The following is a 21,729-nucleotide window of genomic DNA, read 5'->3' as shown; positions in this document are numbered from 1 at the left end:
CAGGGCTGTAGGTTCGGCAGGGCTGTAGGCAAGGCAGGGCTGTAGGCAAGGCAGGGCTGTAGGCAGGGCTGTAGACTCAGCAGGACAGGGCTGTAGGCACAGCTCGGCAGGGCTGTAGGCACGGTAGTGGCTGAACACTTAGGTGTCTTGTTCTGCTCACCTGCCGGTGCCCAGCTCTGCTTTTCAGCTGGTTCCCTCAGGACTTGCCCGCCTTAAGGGACTGAGAGGGATCATGGGAGGTCAGCAACATACCCAGGTGTCAGCCTTACCTTTCACTGAGTTCCTGCTGTGTGCTTTTCAAAACTGATGTCCCTGCCATTTCATAGTTAAGAAAACCAAAATTGAGAGGTTAAACAACTCACCGAGGGCCATCTCTGGAGTGTTAACACCCTGATCCAAGTCCTTTTATGTCACTACAGAGCTTATCTGTGTTGGCAACCTCTATTAGAACAGGAGGAGAACCGAGGCCTGCTGTCGAGTTCCATACCACAGTCCTCTGAGACAGGCTGCGTAATTATCCGCGGTTTCTCGGCTAGGAATGCTAGGCTACGCATAGTTACCCTGGATTTGACATCAGCTTACAGAGGTGGGAGTCAGATATTAATCCCTGTCCAAAAGAGGTTTGTGTACCCCAGTCTCTGTCCTCTTATGTTTTCAGGTATGTTTGGTGGGGGGTGGGGGATTTCGTGATGGGAATCAAGCCCTGGGTTAGGCAAGTGTTTTATCCCTAAGCTACAGGCCTAGTCCCTCCTCTCTTTCCTGTCTGTCTTCTGGCTTTGTAACTATGTAATGCTTTCAGATTTTAGTAGCTGTCACATGTACCATAACATTTGATAGATTAGCATGTGATAGAGGCAGGATCATTGTTATTTTTCCATTTAGTAGAGGAGAAAATGGAGTTCCGGAGAAGTTAGATGGCTTGTGAAAGGGGTGAGAGCCGAGGTGGAGGATGTGACTAGGAGGCGCGTGTCTCCATCGCCCCAGTTTCGGGAGCTGTTTCCCTCTGAAGGCAGGGAAGGTACTCGGGGAGAGTCCGGCCAAGCTGCACCCTCCTGCCTTTTGTTTGCTCTCCAGCTCTTCCCAGGGCTCCAGGCCAGTCAGTTGGGCAGTCTCTCAGAGGAGGTTTTGACCTGGAAAAGGCTGGGGGGTTCAGTGGAGGAGGAGAAAGAGGTTGCTGTGTTCTTGATCTTGAAATGTGAGACCGGGGAGTAGAGAGAGTCCTAGGAGTCTTGATGCAGAATGGCTCTCCGAATGGAGAAGGAAGTCCTGCGCACTTGGAGAACCACTCTTGGAGAACGACTCCTTTGCGCTTTGCATTAGAATAGCAATGTCAAGTGTTATTCCCATTTTATAGATGGACAATTAGGGGCCTAGATAAGTTAAACAGATTGTCCAAAAAAGGACACAGCCAGTACCCGGCAGAGTCAGGACGAGGGACAAGCGGTGACATTCAGATGGTGGGTGGGGTAGATCCCGGAAAGACACTCCTGAAGGCTACACCCATTTGCCTCTTTAGAAGTATTGCCACACCCACACCTATAGGTGCAGTCCCTAGGTGCATGCACTCCTCTTCCCCAGGCGCATCTGGACAGAAACCTATGTCTGTCCGGCCCTTTCATTCACCGTGGAACTGGTTGGTGTGGAAACAAAAACAAAAACCAAACCATGTTCCATTTCCGTCATTTTTCTTCCCGGCCGGCGCAGCCCTCCTGAGTCTTGGAGGGCGGTATTCTTGTGTCGCACGTTCTGTATCCCCTCTGATTGATGTGCGCACTGCCGGGCTGAGAAAGCTGGGGCCCTGGAGTTCCCCGCTCTCTGACTCTGCCCCCTCTCTGTCTTTCATCCCCAGCTCTTAAACTTTCCATTCTTGATTTCCAGACAGTGTGAACTTGATTGAGTTCTTACGGCACCCAGAATGAAAGCTGCTGCAGCTTCTAGGTGCCCCTGAAGATCATTTTTCCTTCTATTCTACTCTCCTTCTGTCTATCAGCTTCTCCCATGCGGAAGGCGCTCCCAGTCTCTCCTTCCTCCACATTTAATTTCTTCAGCAACTTTTATTAACCTCTGTCGTCTCTGGGGACTGCAGTGCTCATCCGTCTCTGCCCTTCTCCAACCCATTCAACAAAATTGGGATGGTATTGAAATAAATGGGCCTTGCAGCCAGCCACCCTCTTCAAGATGGAGGGTCTTAAATCTGGGCTAGACGTCTCTAGCAAATGCCGCTAGTTTTCCAGGAGATAATACTGCTGCTTCACTCTGGGTCTGAGCCCTGGGAAGGTGCTGTCAGAATCTCCCAGAAGGCCACGGGGCCTGGGTTTTGAGGCAGAGAAGGGAGAGCAGAATTCTGAGTCCCATGTAGCACTGAGGGCCCAGCAGGGCTATTTCAGGAAGCTGTTTTCCGTGTGTTATCTCTTTCCCCAGCTCCCTAACTTGGCTTAAGAATAATAAATTCTTCTTTAGGACTGGATTGCTTGTTCTCTCTGGCCTGCATTTCCTTCTGAGGCAGTATGAGGAGTATATCCTAACTGGAGGATGTGGAAAAAATGCAGAATTTTTTCCCTCCCTCACCAGAAATGTACAGTCAGGCGTGGCTGCATGCTCAGAACTGTACAGTGGGACATGGATGAACGGTGGAGAAGCCTTCCCAGAGGTGGGTCTTTAGGCTGCTCCTCAGCTGCGTCACCATCGCAATGTGTGTTTGCACACGGTAAGCCTCTCCCGCTAGGTGACAGGCTCTTGTGGTTCCTTGGGTGTAGGTATTTCCTCACTGACCCCAAGCATCATTGTGAGACTGGTACGAAGCTTAATGGCAGAGCCCATGCTAATGTGCAAGGCCCGACTGAGCTCAGCCTTCTGCACCACAAATAGTCACAGCGTTATATAGCACATGGATAGACTGTATGTTGCAAGGTGAGTAAGATACTAGCTCTACTCTTACGGGTCTTTATCTTTTATGTGAAATTATTCAACCCCGTGGGCCTCAGTTTCTTCTTCCACAAAATGGGGACAACTGGTTTTTTAAAAATATAGTAATTATTTGGAAAATGGGTACAAAATATGTGGAATAATATTAAAAATAATAAAAACAGTATGTAGTTCCTTCTTTCCATGAAACTAAAACTCAAAACTACAGACTGTGTGTGTGTGTGTGTGTGTGTGTGTGTGTGTGTCTCTAAGTTGATAGTAAGGGGCTACTACAGTAGTGTGAAGGTCAGAGCTGGACCATTCAGTACTGAGGAGTTTGCTGTGGGCTGCAGTGATCAGGGAGGACTCCCTGGGAGAAGTGGTCTTAGAGTTAGGGATAGATATATATGTAGCAGGCAGACAAAGAGCATCCCTACAGGCCTACCTTCCTAAGTCAAGGTGTGGCTGCTGGTGGATAGCCAGGTCGGTGTGCAAGTGTAGTGAGCTGGTGTGCAAGTGTAGTGAGCCGGGGTAGGAGTGGGAGGGGGTGGTTGGGGGTGGGGACACCGAGGATGTAGTCACTGAGGTGATCTCAAATAGGGACCACTGCCAAAGCCTCACAGACAGCCCTGCAAGAAGTGGAAAACCGGCTGATTCTGGGGTTTCTTCTTCTGACACGTCTCACTTTGTAGCTCAGGTAGGCTGCAAACTCTTGAAACTTCTGCCTGTGCCTCTTGAGTCTTTTGTCTTCTGGTTTCTAAACGAAAGAAGGGTGTGTTAAAAGCACGTTAGGGTCCCTGTCTCGTTCTCCATCAAATTTCCACTTCCTCCAAACTCTTAACCCAGTAAAGCTGCTATGGAGACTTGTAAACCCTATGGTAAAATTAAATAATAATAATAATAATAATAATAATAATAATAATAATAATAATAATAATAAAAACCTAGATGAAGTAAAAATCAATTTGGCAAGGCAGAAGTGAACAGAAACCATTACAGGACCATCACTGGAAGTCTCTAATCTGTGACCTATGTATGGAGACTGAGAAACGCAGGTGTTCTCTGAGAGTCCTTCGGCATATGTTAAAGCTGCCCGGAAGCAGAGTTCAACAGAGATAAGGAAGAAGAGAGCCTTTTTACCCAGATACCTGGAGATGAATGAATCCGAGCCATCCCCTCTGAGCCTGGGTGTAGTCTAGACCATCCAGGGTTGAGAGACACCAAGTTTAGACTCCCATGGTCTATCTTAGACTTTCTCGGCTAACCAGCAGCCTTAGCTCTTCTTTGCTTAGAATTTCTTAGGGCCTCCGCAAGGAGGGGAGCTCCAGGATTTCAGTGGGAAGGACCTCAGCAGAGGGTCCCTGGCAAGGAGGAGGACGCCAGCCAACAAGCGCTAGCCATTGCTTTTGTTTTGTGGTGGTCCTAGGCTTGGGGTGGAAAAGGTGAGATTCAGTCCCTGTTCTTCAGGCACTCTCTGCCGGCTGTGGGAGATGGATATGTAAACACAGACAGTCCTGTGAGGCAGAGGTTGTAAGAGAAGTATGTGAAAAATGTTGGAGTCGGATTTTCCTGGTGGTTGCCTGCAGCTGGGAGTACACGGGAGGAAACGGCCGTAATGCTTGCTATGCCCGAGGCCGTGCCCGTTGCGGGAGCGCTGGGCCGCCAGATAGCCTGGCTCTGGACAGTCCTTGATTGCACCCCTGTTGCCGACGAAAAGAGCCAAGGAATCCCCTGGACCGGGTCTTCACTCCGCCGCCGAAGGATTTTGATTCCCAAGAACAAAGGCAGTTTATGTAGAAATACCCTTTCCTCAAGTCTCCCAACCTCTGGTGTCCACTTCCCTCTCCCCAGCCCCCACTCCTGCCCAGTCGAGCTGATTTCTAAATTAACTTTCTGCTCCTAATTAGCTTAGCCGAGTTTTTATTATTATTCCCTCTCCCCGAATTCTCCGTGCACAGCCTGGGGCCCTGTGTGCTCCATTACCCAACATTGCCCCACCACGGGGCGCGTCTAACTCTTCTTCCCATTCCACCCATTTAGCTGGGAGTTTATTACAGGGAAGGAAGAGATGGGCCAGAGGGACTGAGAGCAGAAGGGAGAAGGGGAAGGCATTTCCCAAGCAACAGAAGCCCGGGGCTAGACATGCTGGCTGATGGGAGCTCTTTGCAAACTTGAGGTTTTCTTCATCTTCATTTTTAAGCAACAGAGGACTTCCTGCTTAGACAGTGGGACTCCTTTGCCATAATCCCCAGCCCCAGGAACATAACCACTGCTTTGTGGTTCAGTCCCTCTCTATTCCCAGTTCCTGGAGGAAATCTGCCAGCTTGACTGCATTGTGGAAGGAGGGTCTCCAGAGTGCCCACACGGCCCCTCTCTTCCACACTGGCTGTGGCTGTGCTGACAGGAATGAGTAGCACTCACGACAGCATCGCCTGCTTTGTGGATGATGTTGGACTCAGGCACCTCTCTCCCAGTGCACATCTGGGGATGTCTACCTTCACTGGTCTGGGGATGTCTACCTTCACTGGTCCGGGGATGAAGGGAATGGAATCTCATTTTAACTGCTAGTATGAGCCAGCGAAAATCTGACTGTGTAAAATAATAAATAATGATAATGCCTGGCCAAGGCAAGCTGAAATGGCTTTTGGACTACCTGTACCGGTGTTGTGTGCTCCATTTGAGAGAGGTTGGTAACATCTGCACCTGAGGGGTTTGCACACACTTTCAGTTTCACTCCTGGGTCAGGATGTAACACAGCTTACTCTCTAGAAACAGGGGGACGGTAGGAAGATCAGCCTTTTTGCCAGAGTGCCGCTGTGTGCCTCTTAGAGCCTTGACTTCCTCATCTATGAAGTGCAGATGGTTGTCCCTGCCTCCCAGGGTGATTGTGGGGATTGAATGAAATGATGTATGAAGCAGAAGTGTCTGGTACTTACTAAACCATATTAATAATGCACAGTGCTTGATTTTTCAGGGTTCACAGTGCAAGGCAAATCCAAGAAGGGAAACAATAGAATGAGAGAGGAACAATGACGATCCAAACGCAGTCTGTATTGGTGGGGCAAAGGGAGGCAGCCAGTGATTTGGTAACTCCTGCACTTTGTACTCTGAGGTTCCAGAGAAAGGGGAGCCTGGGGGAGGGTGGCAGGCTGCTTTAGAATTCAGTCTGTGTTCTGTGTCTGGAGATTGAGTAGCCCTTTACCCTTTGTGAGCCATGGGTTCTTCATTTTCAAAATGGAGAACTGTTACCCACCTACTTCTAGGTAACCTCCATCCTGGACGAGTCACTGCAGGATGGTAAGCTGACTATTCAAACTCCATCTCTCCAGAGGCCTCAGCTCACTGTGTTAGGACAACAACCCTCCAGCTTTGAAGGACCCAGAGAAAACTCAGATTCTATATTGGCATGAGACTCCCTGGTGCTGTATGTCCCAGGGACCAGGTTGCAGTGTGAGAGGATGCCTTCACCTGTCTCCTATCAGGAATCAAGAGCAGAGCTTGCTTTTAAAACAGTTTGGATGGGTCGTTGATTCAAAGGCATTGATATGCTAGTGTTGGGAAGGCAGATGTAGGAGCTTCCTTAGCGCGCCGGACCGGACGGACTGACCCCTCAGGCTTCCTCCTTGCCACCTGCCCAATTCCAGCCCCACCTCCCTGCCAAGTCTTCCCATGCTTCCATCTGCAAAGTTAGAAGCCCTAGCCTGTGTGTTGCTGAAAACTCTTCCCCTGCCTCAGCAGTCATTTCCACATCGCTTTTTTAAGTTCTCATGATTGATCATGGGAGGTTTAGGAGAAATATTTTGACAGAGCTTCTAGCCAGAACCTTGACCCTCACTGGCTTTGGCTTGGAAATTGGGGTTACGAGCAAGATGTGTGACTGAGAAGGAAGAGGGGCTCTGGCTTACCTGGACCTGGCTGTAGAGGAGCAGTGGGAACCATCTCTGAACAGGCCAGCTTCTCGCTCTTAAAGATGCTCAACCTGCAGAGCACACTCATTCGTCTCCTGCCTTCTCTCACGGACTCTGTAGAGGCACCCAGTCTACTAGCAGGCAGGCGCCCCACTGGTCCCCTTGCTTCCCCTTGTGCCCCAGGAAACTGATGTTCATGCAGTCCTCTGCAAGTGCAGGGTAACACAGTGACCAGCCGCATCAGCCCGGGGACTTTGCAAGGAACAAGGAGGGGCGCAGTCCATCGGGTTTGGCTTCCTGGGACTGAGAGAGCCCTTGAGGTCCACAATACAAAACAGCCTTTAGGAACATCATCTTCAGACTCCCAAGATGCCTCTCTTGAGGCAGGACTAATTCAAGGGAATTTGGAAATCAGTGTATGGCCCTGTTTGGAAGAGAAAGGAATCTTATTAGCACTGTCCACGCTCTCCCTCTCTCGTCTGACAAGGCCTAGCAAATAGGAAGTTCTTTGTGCCTAACCGGAACCTTTCCTGCTCAGAATGGAAACTGTAATTAGAGGTTGTAACTCAATACACCTACAGCACTCTCTATATCTGGATAAATATTTTTTTTTTCCCTACCAGTTTTTCAAACTTCATGGCATGCTCCTTTTATTGAGCAGCCAGGCCCGAGAGGTCAGGCTTCATGGGAGCCAAGAAGTTCTCTTTGAGGGTCAGACAGACGCTGTCGCCATGCAGTGTCCTTGGCCAGGGCTGGAAGGATGAGTGAGGCTCATGGCTCTGGCGCCTTCCAACCAATGTAGGTACAGCCTGAAGGCCTCTTCACCCCCTCTGCTAGTGGCCAGGCTGAGAAAGGAACTGTACCCGCTGCCGAAGCCTGGTTATTAGGAAGAGAACCTGGCGGGATGGGGGCAGCAGGGTGGGACCCATTCGTTGTCAGAACCTGTTTTAGTTCGGGCTTCCTGAAATCAGGCGTGTCCCAAGCTCAGCTCTGCCTGCGGAGCTCTCCTATGATCCTGACGTGGGCAGAGGGAATGTCTACTGTGCATGCGCAGCGCAGACGATGCAAAGGGCTACTGGAGCTGGGTCATGGCCGGATTCGAACATGGCCCTGGGAGAGGAGTGGAGGGACAGTACAACAGGGAATAACGGACCCAGCTGGGGAGGAGATAGAGGACTGGACTTGGGAGAGAGGTAAAGGAGACTGACTGCCTTGTAAGGGAGCTGGTGGGAGGAGCATGAGGCCCAGGGAGATGTGCCCGAGTGGCGGTGTGTAGTTAGAAGCTCCGAGACACGGTAACTGTGGTGTGGTCCTATCAGCCGTGGCCCCTGCGGCGGTAGGTTCTGCTGCCCGCGGGATGTACTTCCTACACAGCTGTGTGGGGGAAGCCACCCCTGCCCCTTTGGAATGGGATGATGGGCTATCAGGCCTTCAAGAGGAAGGGCGAGCCATGTGGGAAGAGGAGTGCGGTGAGCCATGGTGCAACCTGCCGTTCCCTTTTTCTAGAGTAGGAAGGCGGGACAGCCATGGGCTGGAGTCCCACTAACACTAACTGTGGCCTGGCTTGGGACAGTTGGCCGTGTTCCAGCAATCCGGCTAGCCCCAGTCTCTGGCTCTCCCTGTCCCTGGATGGGTGTTCTCAGCTCTCTTAATCCTGCTGTCCTCTGTCTGTCACTAGGCAAGAATGCATGGCTCTCTTGAAGCATTTGGTGCTTAATAATTTGTGGATTACAGCTAACTCCCGATAAAGATTCCCCTAATTGCTTGGCTCACCTCAGGTTCTATCATCAAAGGGAAGTGGCGAGGCCCCCCTCTCACCCTCCTTTTCTTTTTATTATCTCTTAATTAATCACTCTGGCTTTCACACTTAGCAGATAATTACAGTCTCCTGGGCACGAAGCTCATTTTCATAACCTCCTGCTCCAAGCCTGCAGTGGCGGCAGCAGCAGCAACGTGGAGGGGGTGGGAAGGGAGAGGGAGAGGGGAGAGCAGATAGACACATGCTGGAGGAAGGTGGGGGAGGGGGCAGCAAGTGAGACAGGTGAAGCCAGGGACAGGGAAGGCACAACAAGAGGGACGTGCGGATTGGTGAGGGAGCACAGAGTCAGGGCCCTGCCAGTGGGCAGAAGGCTGGTGATGCCCGGGGGCACCCTCTAGTGACAGTCTTCCTCTACTGAGCTATGCATTGTGGGGCCTTTCATTGGCTCTGGGGCGCAGCAGACGAGATGTGCATTGCCACAGAGCTTAGGGGGTCACTCAAGAGGAAGCTGAGTGAAGTCTCTGAAAAGTGGGGGGGGGGGGCAGCCGAGATGGTGGCAACATGGCTGTGACTGGGGCCCAGAGGTCAGAACTCTTCCCTTTTGGAAGAGCAGGCCGTACCCTAGGGTTTGAAGCTGTGAGGATGAACCGCCGCCATTCAATGGTCTGACCAGATGGAGGGAAAGGGCAAGCATTCTCTCACCCGCTTCACTTGGGGGCTGTGCCTGGTGGGTCCCTGTGTTCACTACCCCATTTCAGAGGTGAGAAGACTCTTCCTGGGTTCTGCTGGGTTCAGGAAGAGTGAGTAATTGGCCCAGGCTACATGAAGTTAAGTCCAAGCTGGAGAGCAGGGTGAGAGGAGAGGTGGGAGGAGGGGCCTGTGGGCCTGTGGAGGCCTCTGGACCGAAGCCTGACTGGCCGTCAGGCCTGCCTTGCACTTCTAACTCCTAGATAAATAAACGATGCACATTCAGATGGCAGATCTGAGAGGCGCAAGGGAGGGAAGTGAACCCCATGAATCCAGTGTGGAAATGGACGGGGACGCAAACCTCTGCATGTGTTCCCTGTCTGGTCCTCATTTTGAAAGTTCCTTGTCAGGCCTCCCTCACACTTACTGCTGCCTTATTCGCTATAGCAGAGAATTTCAACCGACCTGGTTGTCCACAATCAGATGACTAGATAATGAAAAACGTGTTATCTATAAAGAATAAAGTACTACTCGGCTGGAAAGAAAAATGAAGTTAAAAACTTTGCAGGAGAGTGGAGGGGTTTAGAATGTATAATATCTAAGTGAGGCCACACAGCTGCAGGGAGAAATAAACCACATATTCTGTCTTATGTTCAGAATCTAGCAAATAATATACATATATCTATACACACACAAATATTCATGTGGGTACAGTATAACCAAAGAAAAGAGAAGGTTAAATATAAGGGAATGAGAAATGCATCAATGCAGGTAAAGGGCATGAATTATGAAAGAGAATATAAAGTTAATTGGTTTTTTTTGTCCTAATTCTGTTGTGCATTTGTGTATGGGGGGTAGGTGGGCGTGGAGAAGTCCATGACACATATTAGATCCTGAATGTATAGACCTTGATGTGAAGCTTCGCAGCTTCTACTTCAAATGCCAATTCTAACTGCATAAATTCATTAAGTCGTGTAGACTTTGGGTCTGGTTCATTTTGGAGTGTGGATGTTTTTATTTATTTGCAAGTCTTTCCCATAATAAAGTTTATTTAAAACAAAACAAAAAAGCAAAGTAAAACAAAACCTCCAAACAAGTATGTGTGGCCCTGGGGGCTTCAGTGGGTCTTGGAGGAGGCTCTGCTACAGGCTTTCTTTTCCCTGAACGTGGTCTGCTGTTTGGGGTCTTCGGGATGAAATGCATGGGTTCCGACTACTTTGCCATTAACCAGCATGAAGACCTCTCCAAATCGGTTTCCTTTTTGGTAAAGGAGAGGCTTGAAGAGTTTGAGACCCTTGTGTTGAGCATAGAAAATTGTCTCTGGCGTGGTAAGGCTCCCTTAGCCAATGGCAGCTGCTGTTTCCTCCCCCTGTTATCACCATGGATGAATGCAGCTAGCCTGTGCCTAGCAAAGGGCAGTGTGGCCCATTCCATCTCTTATAAAGCTGGTAAGAGAGGGCCTTCTCCGTTTCCTGGTTGTAGGGTGGGACTAAGGGGCTCGCTCGGCACCACTTCCGGGCGTGGGTGTGCCGGTGTGCAGAGCCCCGACAGCTTCGCTGCTCTGCCCCTCTGCAGTTTCCCTTTTCTCTCCACAAACTAAGTTGTTGGGCTGAGGCGACCTCCCACTCAGAGTGTAAGGGCATCGGGAGCCTGTATAGCAAAAGGTTTGTCTTACTGAGTTGAGGAAGGCTTGCAGCTTCTGGTTCCCTGGGCACTATAAGAAAAGCTCCATTTGGAGGCACTGTGGAGATAGCACTGAACTGTGAGTACAGATGGGGATTTTTAGCCCCACTGTGCCCCTGATGGAGTGACCTTAGTTACTTGGGCTCTCTTGGCATAAATTGAGAAGGTCCTTCATTCTCTAAGACACTTTATGGGTGCACAGTTTTCTGACTGCCGTCCAGGGGGAGTTCATCAAAGACTGGCCCTGGATCTTCTGTTTTGTTTTGTGAACCAGTGTCGGAAAGGCTGGTCTCAGAGGGCCAGTTAGGGACCCAGGAGAAGCAGCTTTGGCTCAGGACCCAGAGGGGCAGCAGATATATTAATACATTTTTTAGATCTGATATGGATTGGGGGTAAGATGTGCAGGAAGTTCCCAACACGTGTGCGTGTGCACACACAGACACACATACACACGTAAACATACAGAGACATACACACTTGCATTCATGCCTACACACCATACACACACCCCACACATACTCCTACACACTCATTCACACTCCTCACTCCACACACACTCATACATCCCCCACCACAAATACAGATACACATGAATACCTACTACTGCACCCCCCCACACACATACACACACCCTGTCCTGGGGGGCAGATGGCCTGGCCTGTGTGGAATGTGGGGACCCCACCAAGGGTGTGGGTGCTTATGTGTTCATGTTGATAAAATGTTCTCCCTGAAAAAGCAGGCTCTGGCTTTTCTCTGAACTTTAGCTTTGGTCTATGAAAAGGTTTTGCAGTCTTGTGGGAATATAAACATTTGGCAGATTTCTTTCTCTGAAAGCTATTTCGCCTCTTTTCTTTTTCTGGGAATTTTAACCAGCAAGATCAAGGTCCCTCCGCCCATCCTTCCTCTTTCTCCTTTGCCCGCGACACCCAACCCCCCCTGTCCCTTCAGCCCCCCACCCACCCCCCAATGAAAACAAAGTTAATTGGTGTACGCTGGGAATGATCTTGGAGCCAGCAGAAAGGAGTGAAGCAAGCAGCCCTCCCCAGAGGAAAAACTGCAGAGAAAAGGAAGCAAACGCATCGTGGTGAAAAGTGAATTCCAGACACCGAAATTCTTTTGGTTTTAATCATCTCAGAGGGCAACCAGAGCTGAGCTGTGGGGGAAGGGAAGAAGTGAAAACCAGGGCCATCTACTCCCGGCTTGCAGGACTCTGGAAAGACTAAAAGTTTCCCGGTGGAGGCTTCTTGTTCTGCTCTGCCCCGACCCGCAGAACCTGGTGCCTGCCCCTGGGTGGAGCTCAGAGGCGCTTCCTTACCAGCCCCTCCCACTTATCTCAGTTTACAGGCTCAGTGTACTCAGTTTTAAAGTACTGACCTTTCAGTTTTCCAGCCAAATTGCAAGTTCCCCAAGGCCCAGGGTTACGTGTTGTTCAAAACAAACAGCAAACTCCGGGCTCTTTCGGAGGCCATAGCGTTCCTTCGTTGGAAAAGTGGAGGAGCCATTAAAAGTGTTTAAGGAGCTGGGTGGAGCTTTCTCCAGTAGGAAGGGAAGGCACAAGGGGCCCCAGCTGTCCCTAAAGGACAGCCTGTGGGAGAGGTGGAGGACCACAGAGGCCTGTGGAGTGTGTATGGGGGTCTTAGGTTTCCTCAGCATCAGCTAGTGGACAGCAGGGAACCTTGGGACATTGGTGGGTGGGGAAGATGGGGGTGATGTGATTCCAGAGTCTTCTCTTCTCCACCAGGGTGACTGTTCAGGTGATGGAGAGAGTCAGGAGATTTTTGTGACCAGGTCCACAGGGATGCCCATGTGAGGTCACTGGTTGCCAAGCAGTGACCATCTAGCCTCCTTTTCCTGTGTTCAGCAGCTTCTTCTTCTTCTTCTCCTTCTCCTTCTTCTTCTTCTTTTTTTTTCTTTTCCAAACTCCCCTCCCCCAGCATCAAGTTCTCTAGTTCTTTCTTTTCATCTGAAGGCAGATGCTCATGGCCACCAGCTGTTCCCCCTCCTCTTCCATCCCTTCTCCCTCTTTCTGAAAACTTTGATTCTTGGGTCTTTGGTCCTTTGCCTCTTCCTTTTTTCTTCTTCTGAGTGGCATCTCCCCATTCCTATCTCCTGATTGCCCAGTTCAGACTGGGAGTCCGACAGCTGACTGAGTTTTGACGTTCTGGTCGGCTCTCCACCTGGACAAAGCTGCTTGCTGTTTCTGGGCTTCAGGTTGCTCCATGGCACATGGGGAACTTGCCAGGTACTGCCTGTGATCCAGAATGAACACGCCCTTCCTTTATTTCTGGAAAAAGGAGGAAGATGGAATTTGTATGCAGGACACCTCACCTCTTCACAGTAGAAGACCTGTGCCATCCGCACAGAGGGGCAGTTGAGACCACATTGCTAATCTCAGTACTGCCTTTGAGGTGATTTTGCTGTTCCCACGTGGTCTGTCAGTCTTCTTGTTTTGTGGGGTCTTAATATTTAGTGGTACGGAGTGATAAAGGAGACCAGGAGGCCTGGGGTTCTGACCGACCTTATACAAGTCCCTTTCCAGCTAGAACATGAGGTTTTTGCCCCCACTTCCCCCGACCCCAAGAGCAGAGAATATAGGTGACGACACAGTCCTTCTGTCTTGGTCTTGTATCTATTTATTCCCCGGTACCTGATATCAACACTAGGAAATGCATGTTAGTACAAAATGTGAATCTAGGGGTAAAGAAATGTGGGTTCAGAACTTCACATTGACTTTTAAGTGGATATAGCTGACCCTTGTTGGGGGGCCTTTCTCTGCACTGAAAGCCAGTGGCACCCCCCACTCTAGGTGTGACAGAAAATGAGCCTTCAAACATTCCCAGAGTGCCTTGTGAAGCAAAGTTGCCCCAACCTGAGGACCATTGAGCTTGCATGAGAAGGAGCTAGACCAAGAAAAAAACCTGGCCTCCCAGTTATGGGGTTTCCAAAACTGCCACATGTCTCTTCCTCCCTTCATATATCCTTGATCAATATTTCATAAAATTGAGAAATTTTAAGTTAATGATAATGAGGAAATGTTTTGTCCTCTCATCCATTTTGGAAGTGGTAAGCTTTCTGTTTAAGCCTTGATTCATCTCTCAATCCAAGGTTTGCATTAGGAAGGTGGCAAGCCAGGATCATGTGGTACCTCATGGATGAGGCTCTGATGCCCTGTAGAGCTGTTGGAAGATCTACCATACCCTTGCTTTCATCGGGGGATAACTGACTGCTGGGGATGACAGATAATGGTCTCAGATGTTTGCCATTATCTTGCCTTTTTACCTGGCACCCTCCCTTCCATCCCTAAAATATCTGCTGAGCCATCACCCAGGCCTCGGGCACCTTTAGAGTACAGTTTGAAAGCCAAGATTTCATCCAACCCCTGAATGATATGAACAGAATGAGAAGATGGAGAATAAGGAACTCAAGACCCCAGAACTGCAGGTTCCATAGCCTCTCTCCCTTCTCAGGAGCCACCACGGCCTAGAAAACTGCCTCCTCCAGTTCTCCACAGACTACCCTGCTTTACCGTCCCTGTGCAGATCGGAAAGTCCTGATGGGTGTCGGTTGCGTGGTTGGTAGTATAAGGAGCATGCTGCCCATGTCTGTTGAGGTCCAGAGAAGAAGGATGTGATAATATCCTAGATATATCCCAGAGAACATAGGATGACGCTGCCCTGGACTGTCCGTAGATCCCCTTCCTTCCCCCAGATAGGCTCATACTTTTCAACCTTTGTCCCCACGCCCCCTAAGGGGCCCAACTCCTGCTGTCATGGCAACCGGGAGGTTAAGAGCAGTTTGGAAGCCCAAAGATATAAGAAGAGGGCTTAGACAGGACAGGGGCTGATGGGAAGAGGAAGTGATAGAACTTGATAAAGAGACAGCCGAGTGGGAAAGCAGAAGGCAGCCAGGAAGGTGAAGAAGGCAAGAGGAAACGAGAGACAAACCTCATCCCTAGAAAGAGAGGGAAAAAGGGGGGTCGGTGGTGGTGGAGGAGAAGTCTCAACTTTTATTTAAAATCTGAGAGCCGTTATATGCCTGGAGTTGTTGCCATAGCAACAGCACAGAAAAGGAGATAGCTTGTGAGGGGGGAGGTGGAAGGAGGAAGATGATTCAATAGAGGTAAATGTTTAAAGACAGGAACAAAAACCATTTACAGATAATTAAGTAACGCACTGCGGGTTCTTTGGTCCTGCCTGTGTCGGGGGACTGGCCTACAATCTGGCCTACTTCTGCCCGCTGCCACCCGTCTTTTCCCCATCCCCTGCTCACCAAGAAAACTTCAAAGAGGCAGCCGGGAACACCAGCCACAGCCACGCCACGTCTGTCTCGTCCTCTGCCCTGTGTAGTCCCGGCTCCTCAGAACAAGGTGGAAAATAAAGAAGAGAAAATCTGCCTGCAGGGAAAGCCTGCCCCAGCCTTTGGTGGCAGGGTTCTTGCCTTGTCCTGCCAAAGGTCCAAAGGAGCAGCCTTTACGCCTAGAGGCATTGTTGGGGCTGTCTATGTTAGCATCACCTTCTAATTCCTCTGCCAATGCTCACCTCTAGTCCATTTCTGGAAATACTCTCAAGTTTGTCCTTAGGGAGCCGGGCACCAGGGCAGTGAGCTGTGAATCAAAACCAAATAGCTTTTGCCCCTTCGAGATCTGCCCTGACTGAGCTGAGTGTTGGCCTGTGCCGCCAGCGTTCTGCTTTAGTCTTGATCACCCTTATGATAGGGGTGTGGCCCAGGATATGGCTCTACATGAGAGTGTCTTTTCATGAGGACCCACTGGTGAAAGTTCTGTAGTGGTACTTCCAGTTAGTTTTTATGTATGCTCCGCCCCTCCCCCCCCACAAAATGTCTACATTGGGGCTGGAGAGATGGCTCATCAGTAAGAGCACTGGCTGTTCTTCCAGAGGACCTTCGTTCTGTTCCCAGCATCCACATGGTGGTTCACAACCATCTGTAACTCCAGCTTGAAGGGATCTGGTGACTTCTGACCCCTGAAGGCACCATGTACTCATGTGGTTCACAGACACCCATGCAGACAAAACATATATACACATAAAATATTTTTTAAGATGTGTAAATTATGTCAGGAATTTTGAATTGTTTGTTCTTTGTATTGGCTGCTTAAAATCTTGGACTGACCCTCACAGGTCATCTCTGATGAGGCTTTTAGTACATCGTCTCTCTCTCACACACACAGAGAGAGAGAGAGAGAGAGAGAGAGAGAGAGAGAGAGAGAGAGAGAGGAGAGCTTTACTGCAACCTAAGTGATTTCCCCTCTCCTAATCTCCACTATTCCCACTCACTATTGTCCTCTTAGTTTATTTTTTATATTACTGACCAGATGTGTCTATTTATGTTGCCTCAAATCTTTTATGGAGCAAATAAACGAATTGAATGAGTTAAGCTGTATAACACAGCCTAGTGCCCGGCAAGTGGTCAGAAAGCAGAGAAAACGCCAACTACTGTTTCATGGGAACGAGTAATAGGAATAGGCTCTAGCCTTGCTTTAGAGGCTCTGTGAAGACGGACCAGACTTCAGAGAGCTCTCCAGACTGAAGGCCACCTCAGTTAACACCCAGTTGGACTGTGTAGAGGGGGGTGCCTCGATGTTCTTAATGCCCACTACCCCGATTTCTCTAGTCTTTTCCACACACACTGTGGAATGCATGGTGTCGGTAGGAGGACATTATCCAGGTTTGTTTGCTTTTTTGAATTGGCTTGGATGCTAGTTAAGCAAGCTTCTAATTGCTCGCTCATACCCAAACATTCTGGGTGTAAAAGCCTGCCTGGGATAAAGTTTTTTTTTTCCCCATGGATAATCCTCAGGGTGAGAACCTATGGATCCCTGAAAGCTGACAGCACTTCATTGATTCTGGTTTTGGTGTCTCCAGAAGACAGAGTAGACAGAAGAGCTGCAGCAGCCGCGCCTGTTTCTCAGCGGGGAGCCGCCTGCCTTAAGGGGCACTGGCTCTATCTAACTCAGTTTCTTTTTTGTCCCTTGGTTCCCCACCAATCTCTCATTTCCTCCTGGGGGCGGGGGCAAGGAGGAACTGTGGAGCCCTGGTCGTTGAATCTCACCTTGGCTCCTCAGTGCTGCCAGTGAGATCCTGGAGGTGTGGTGGGTAGACCAAGTCTTGCCAGCTTTCCTGTGTGCTATGGATGGGAATCCAGGTGAGAAGCTGCTCGGCGGATACATGCCACGAAGGGCATCTCATCTCTCCTTTCCTAAAGGAGTCTGCAGGCCTCCCTTGTTCTCCATTCCTTATTTTGCCTCCCCTCTCCTTTTTGTTTGGGGTGGGGGGAGGCATGTCTTCTTTTCCTTTCACATTGCAAGGCCTTCCTTTTTGTTTTTATTTAAGTAGGTTTTTGAGGAAGAAAATAATTTTATAGTTGGTGCCCACTCCCATATTTTTTTTTATTTGTTTTTATTCTTAGAGGAAGGCTTTTATATAGCACAGGCTGGCCTTGAATTTGCCGGGCCTGTACCCACCTCCTCTATTGCCCCCTCCCCGAATTCTTTCCCAGCTACTTACAGGAGAGAGAGAAAAAAATATCCGGCCCTCTCAGTCTGAGCTATTTGACTTAGAAGACAAAAGACCCTTCAGAATTAAGAGAGGAAGGGGGAAAGGAAAGGGTTAAAAAAAGATTTCAGTTAAAAAATCTTCATCAGGGTCAAAAACCTGACAGGAAAGCTTTGTTTGAAGGGAATGTGAGGGCAGGGTAGGGGTGGAGGAGCTGGCCATTGGCCCTCAAAAGGCAAATATCTTGAGATGGCGGAAATTTGTAGATCAGTGGACATTCCCATTGAAGTCGTGGAAGGGCTTCTGAGTCTGGTTGGTTCCTCTGAGACCCGCAGAGTGTTTTGAGAGCAAAGACTGGGTGGGAAGGGAAAGAGAAGCAGGAAGCTGCCATTTTTAATTCCATGCAGCCTCAGAATTGTCAGGAGTCTGCAGAGATTCCAGGGGTTTCGAGGCCTTGAGGGCTGGCTGTCTTCCTAGCCTAGGGTTTGTGGAGTGGGAAAGAGAAGCCAGTGAGCAGAGCTGAAGTGTGGTAAGAGTCGGGCGAGGCAGCATATGTGGGCAGCATATGTGGGCAGCATATGTGGGCAGCATATGTGGGCAGCATACTTGGGCCACCATTGCCTCCAAGGCCTGACATGGGTGGCACTGGTGCTCTGGGCAGAGAGGGAAGGAGCTGAGTCATATTCCAACTACTAGCATACCTAAGACCCTGGGCAGACAGGACTCAGGGATGTCCTCTGATTGGGTAAAGACAGTGGAGGGCTGCATGAAGGATTGTTGACAGTTATCAATAGTGAGACAGCTAGCCAGGTCTGGTTCACACAGCCAGCACTCCAGAGGCAGAGGCAGGAGGATCATGAGTTTTAGAATAGCCTTTGCTATATAGTGAGTTCCAGGTAAGCTAGGGAGAGACGAGGTGAGCCGATCAAACTGAGAAAGTGCTCCCTGGAGGACTCTGGATTGCAGGGATCTTTAGAGTCCAGAGAGAAGAGTGGAGGGGGGTGGGGGGGGCAAGATTCTAGCATCAGGAGGCCACACAGATGCTGAGCTCCCAGCAGGGTCTGCAAAGGGCACGGCTTGGCCAGTTTAAGAACTATTTGTGGCAAATTTTTAAACCCCAGGCTGCTTTTGCCCGAGTACCTGGAATCCAGCCACCAATTGATATGTCGAGACAGCGTATGAACTGATTTTAAGGTTAGCCTGAACAAAACCTAAGTAGAAGAGAAATCTGCTTCTGCTGCTCAGCTGCGGCAGCACCCACGTTTCCTATGGTCCATGCCCTTCTGACTCTGTCTACAGAGAGGTCCATAGCCTCTACCCTGCCTCTTAGAAGACCCCCTAGGCTGACACACTGCCAGGAGCAATCCTGTGACCCACTCCCTGGAACAGACACTGCAAGGGCATGAATCAAAGACACCAACACATGATGAGCATGTGGGCGCAGGGCGAAGGACAATAGACTGGAGAGGGTGGGACAAACCTCTGAGGGGTGCCTTAACTCTTGTAGTGCTGGGGGAGAAAAAAAACACTGAGTTGCAACCGCAGAAAAACAAGATGGCTTCAGGAAGGATTACCAGCTCTGTATCCTGTACTGTTAGCACTCTCTCTAGGCAGGCAAAGGAAAAGGTGTGAGCGACTGGAAGAGAACGGAGGGAGGGAGGGACTTTGGGCACAAATGTCTCAGCCACAGACCGGTACACGGTACCCACGCAGTCCTCTCGGCCCCTCCACCAGCTTTTCACTCAGCGCGCTGTGGTGGAGGAAGGCAGGGATGGAAACTGGAGGCCTAATTGCTAGGTCTCTCTCAGCTCTTCCAGAGAGCACAGGGCAGGAAATTCCTCAGATTCCAGGCTTGTAGGATCATTGCTGAGTGTTAACCGCAGAGCCAGGGGAAGAGGCTAGAGGCAAAGAGAGCTGCCTCCTCTCCGGCTTCTTTTCCCTTTGTTTTAAAACGGGCTCAATTAAAAGGGTTTGTGGAGGGGCTGCTGGCTGGAACAAAAGCCCCAACTGTAACGGTCCCCGAGAAAAAGTCCCAGATCTGGGAATCCCAGAAAAATTAGTGCTGAATTGAGTAATTTTGAAGTTTGAAAATAGACTGTTGTGGACTCGGACAGGAATTTGTTCCCAGGGTGAATTTTTTGGTGGTGGTTGTTTTTTTTCCCCCCAGCTCTCAGTGAGTGGGAAGGAACTGGCTTGAGAAGAAGCTCTAAGAGCTCCTTGTGGAGAGAGATAAGGATGGCCGTGTGGAGCAAGCAGGAGGGGCGCTTCCCCACAGCATTTGCTTTGCCTCAGTGGGGAACCAAGTTACAGGGGTCTGTTTGCACCTCACCTAGACAGGGCAGTCCAGAGCCCCTCGACTGTGTCTGCCTTCCAGAGGCATCTTGCAAGCACTCCGGGGAGCACTCTCCCAAAGAATCACCGATGCATCCCCTTGGGCTCCCGGAACAACTGCTTGTACTTAGGTAGATGCTGTCCCCGCTGAACTAGAGTGAGCTGTTTACTGCCCCATGCTCTGTGCTCTTTAGGGGACAGAATGTGACTTGGTTATGTTATTAACCTCATAGCAGAGTGACGGAGCGACCGCGATGCAGTAAGCTCCCCCCCCCACCACCACCAAAAAAAAAATGTAAAGAGAAGCAACCTTGTTGGGTGACTGTCCCTGTCCATGGGGATTGGATTATCCATTTGGCAGGTCTCTAATGGATGTTCAATGCACGGTCTGGTTTTTCTTCCAGCTCAGCCCTTCACACTTCATGTTCTCTGAGAAGACGAAAACTGTATGGCGCGCGCGCGTGCGCGCGCGCGTGCGTGCGTGTGTGTGTGTGTGTGTGTGTGTGTGTGTGTGTGTGTGTTACTTTCCTTAGAACATAATAGTTGCTGCTAAAAATTCACCACCATGAGTCCCAGTGCCCATCAGAGCTCACCTCTGTACTGCCCACGCCCCTGCTGGTATGGCACGATAGATGGTATAGATGATGGAGATGTGTGTTCCGTTACTACTGATGATAATAGGGCTTCTTTAAGAGCAGAGGATTTGTGGGGTCTGAGAAGGAAGAAGCAGTGGCCCATGGCCACTGTAATTCTTTTAGTTGCTACAGATTCTGGACTTGGCCTGAGCCAATAGTATTGAGCACCCAGCCTGAACAGCAGCCTAAAAATGACCAGTGTGGGCTGGCATCAAGGAGGCATCTCGACCAAAGCCTCAAACATGGAGTCAAAAATGCCATGTCCCGGCTCTTCATTTTGGGGATGAGACTATGAGATCTTTTCATTCTTCAGGATGTTGTGTCCCCATTCTCAGGGTGACCAAGACTCAGGGTGCATTGAGAGAGCAGAAATCACCCTGCTGCTCCATGTTAACTTTCTGCTTAGCCAGTTCACTCTTCTGGTTTGAATATCCAGAGTGTGGATGAAGCATCAACTAGCTAACCTCCTTGGGCTTCCAAGACTCCTAACATGACAAAGTTGGGCTATCTGTTTTTTGTTTGTTTCTGTGTGTTTTGTTTTTGTTTTTGTTTTTTGTTTTGTTTTGTTTTTTGGTTCTTCAAGATAGGGTTTCTCTGTGTAGTTTTGGTTCCTATCCTGAATCTCGCTCTGTAGACCAGGCTGGCCTCAAACTCAGAGAGATCCGCCTGACTCTGCCTCCCAAGTGCTAGGATTAAAGGCATGCGTCACTACCACCCAGCTTGGGCTATTTGTTTTGAGACAAAGTCTCACTAGGTAGCCTTGACTAGCCTGGATCTCAATATACAGACCAGGCTGGCCTTAAACTCACAGATCTGACTGCCTCTGCCTCCCCAGTGCTGGAATTAAATGTGTGTGCTAACATGGGGGTGCTGGGCCGCTGCAGGCTCGAGTCTGAGTAGAAAGAAAAGTTCATACATTTCTGTTTTTCTTTTTTGATTGAGTACCATTTGCTTCCCATAATAAGTTACATCTGTGTGTTTTTACCATGACAGTTGTGGAGGGGAATATATAGGGCTTTCCCTACCCCACTGTTAACCTGCAGCTTTCAGAAGAATGTCCATTGTTTCCAGGATGTATGCATGCTTACATATATGTAAGGAAGCAGCTGCAGACACATATAATGTAACTCAAGGTGTTAAATACCATAATTATATATATATATATATATATATATATATATATATGTGTGTGTGTGTGTGTGTGTGTGTGTGTGTGTGTGTGTCTGTGTGTGTGTGTACATATATGGTGCTTAACACCATATATGATATATGTAAACATCATGTATGTAAGCAGCTGCAGATACATATCG

The 21,729-nt window shown here is 49.5% G+C and overlaps 1 protein-coding gene across 6 annotated transcripts in view; it reads left to right on the top strand.

The window, feature by feature from the left end:
• Kirrel1 (kirre like nephrin family adhesion molecule 1) overlaps positions 1 to 21,729 on the top strand; it is a 93,393-nt gene that overhangs the window by 5,024 nt on the left and 66,640 nt on the right. Inside the window, exon 1 of one of the 6 annotated variants that reach the window (XM_076574349.1) lies at positions 15,289 to 15,307. The exons of the other annotated variants lie outside the window; for them this stretch is intronic. The gene's annotated coding sequence lies outside the window, so the exon portion shown is untranslated. Of the gene's footprint in view, positions 1 to 15,288; positions 15,308 to 21,729 lie in introns of those variants that run through there. 6 annotated transcript variants of the gene reach the window in all.

Source organism: Peromyscus maniculatus, chromosome 6 (assembly GCF_049852395.1).
Source record: "Peromyscus maniculatus bairdii isolate BWxNUB_F1_BW_parent chromosome 6, HU_Pman_BW_mat_3.1, whole genome shotgun sequence".
Classification (NCBI taxonomy): domain Eukaryota; kingdom Metazoa; phylum Chordata; class Mammalia; order Rodentia; family Cricetidae; genus Peromyscus; species Peromyscus maniculatus.
The sequence above is the reverse complement of the archived record's forward strand: the minus strand, read 5'-3'. Positions and strand labels throughout refer to the sequence as shown.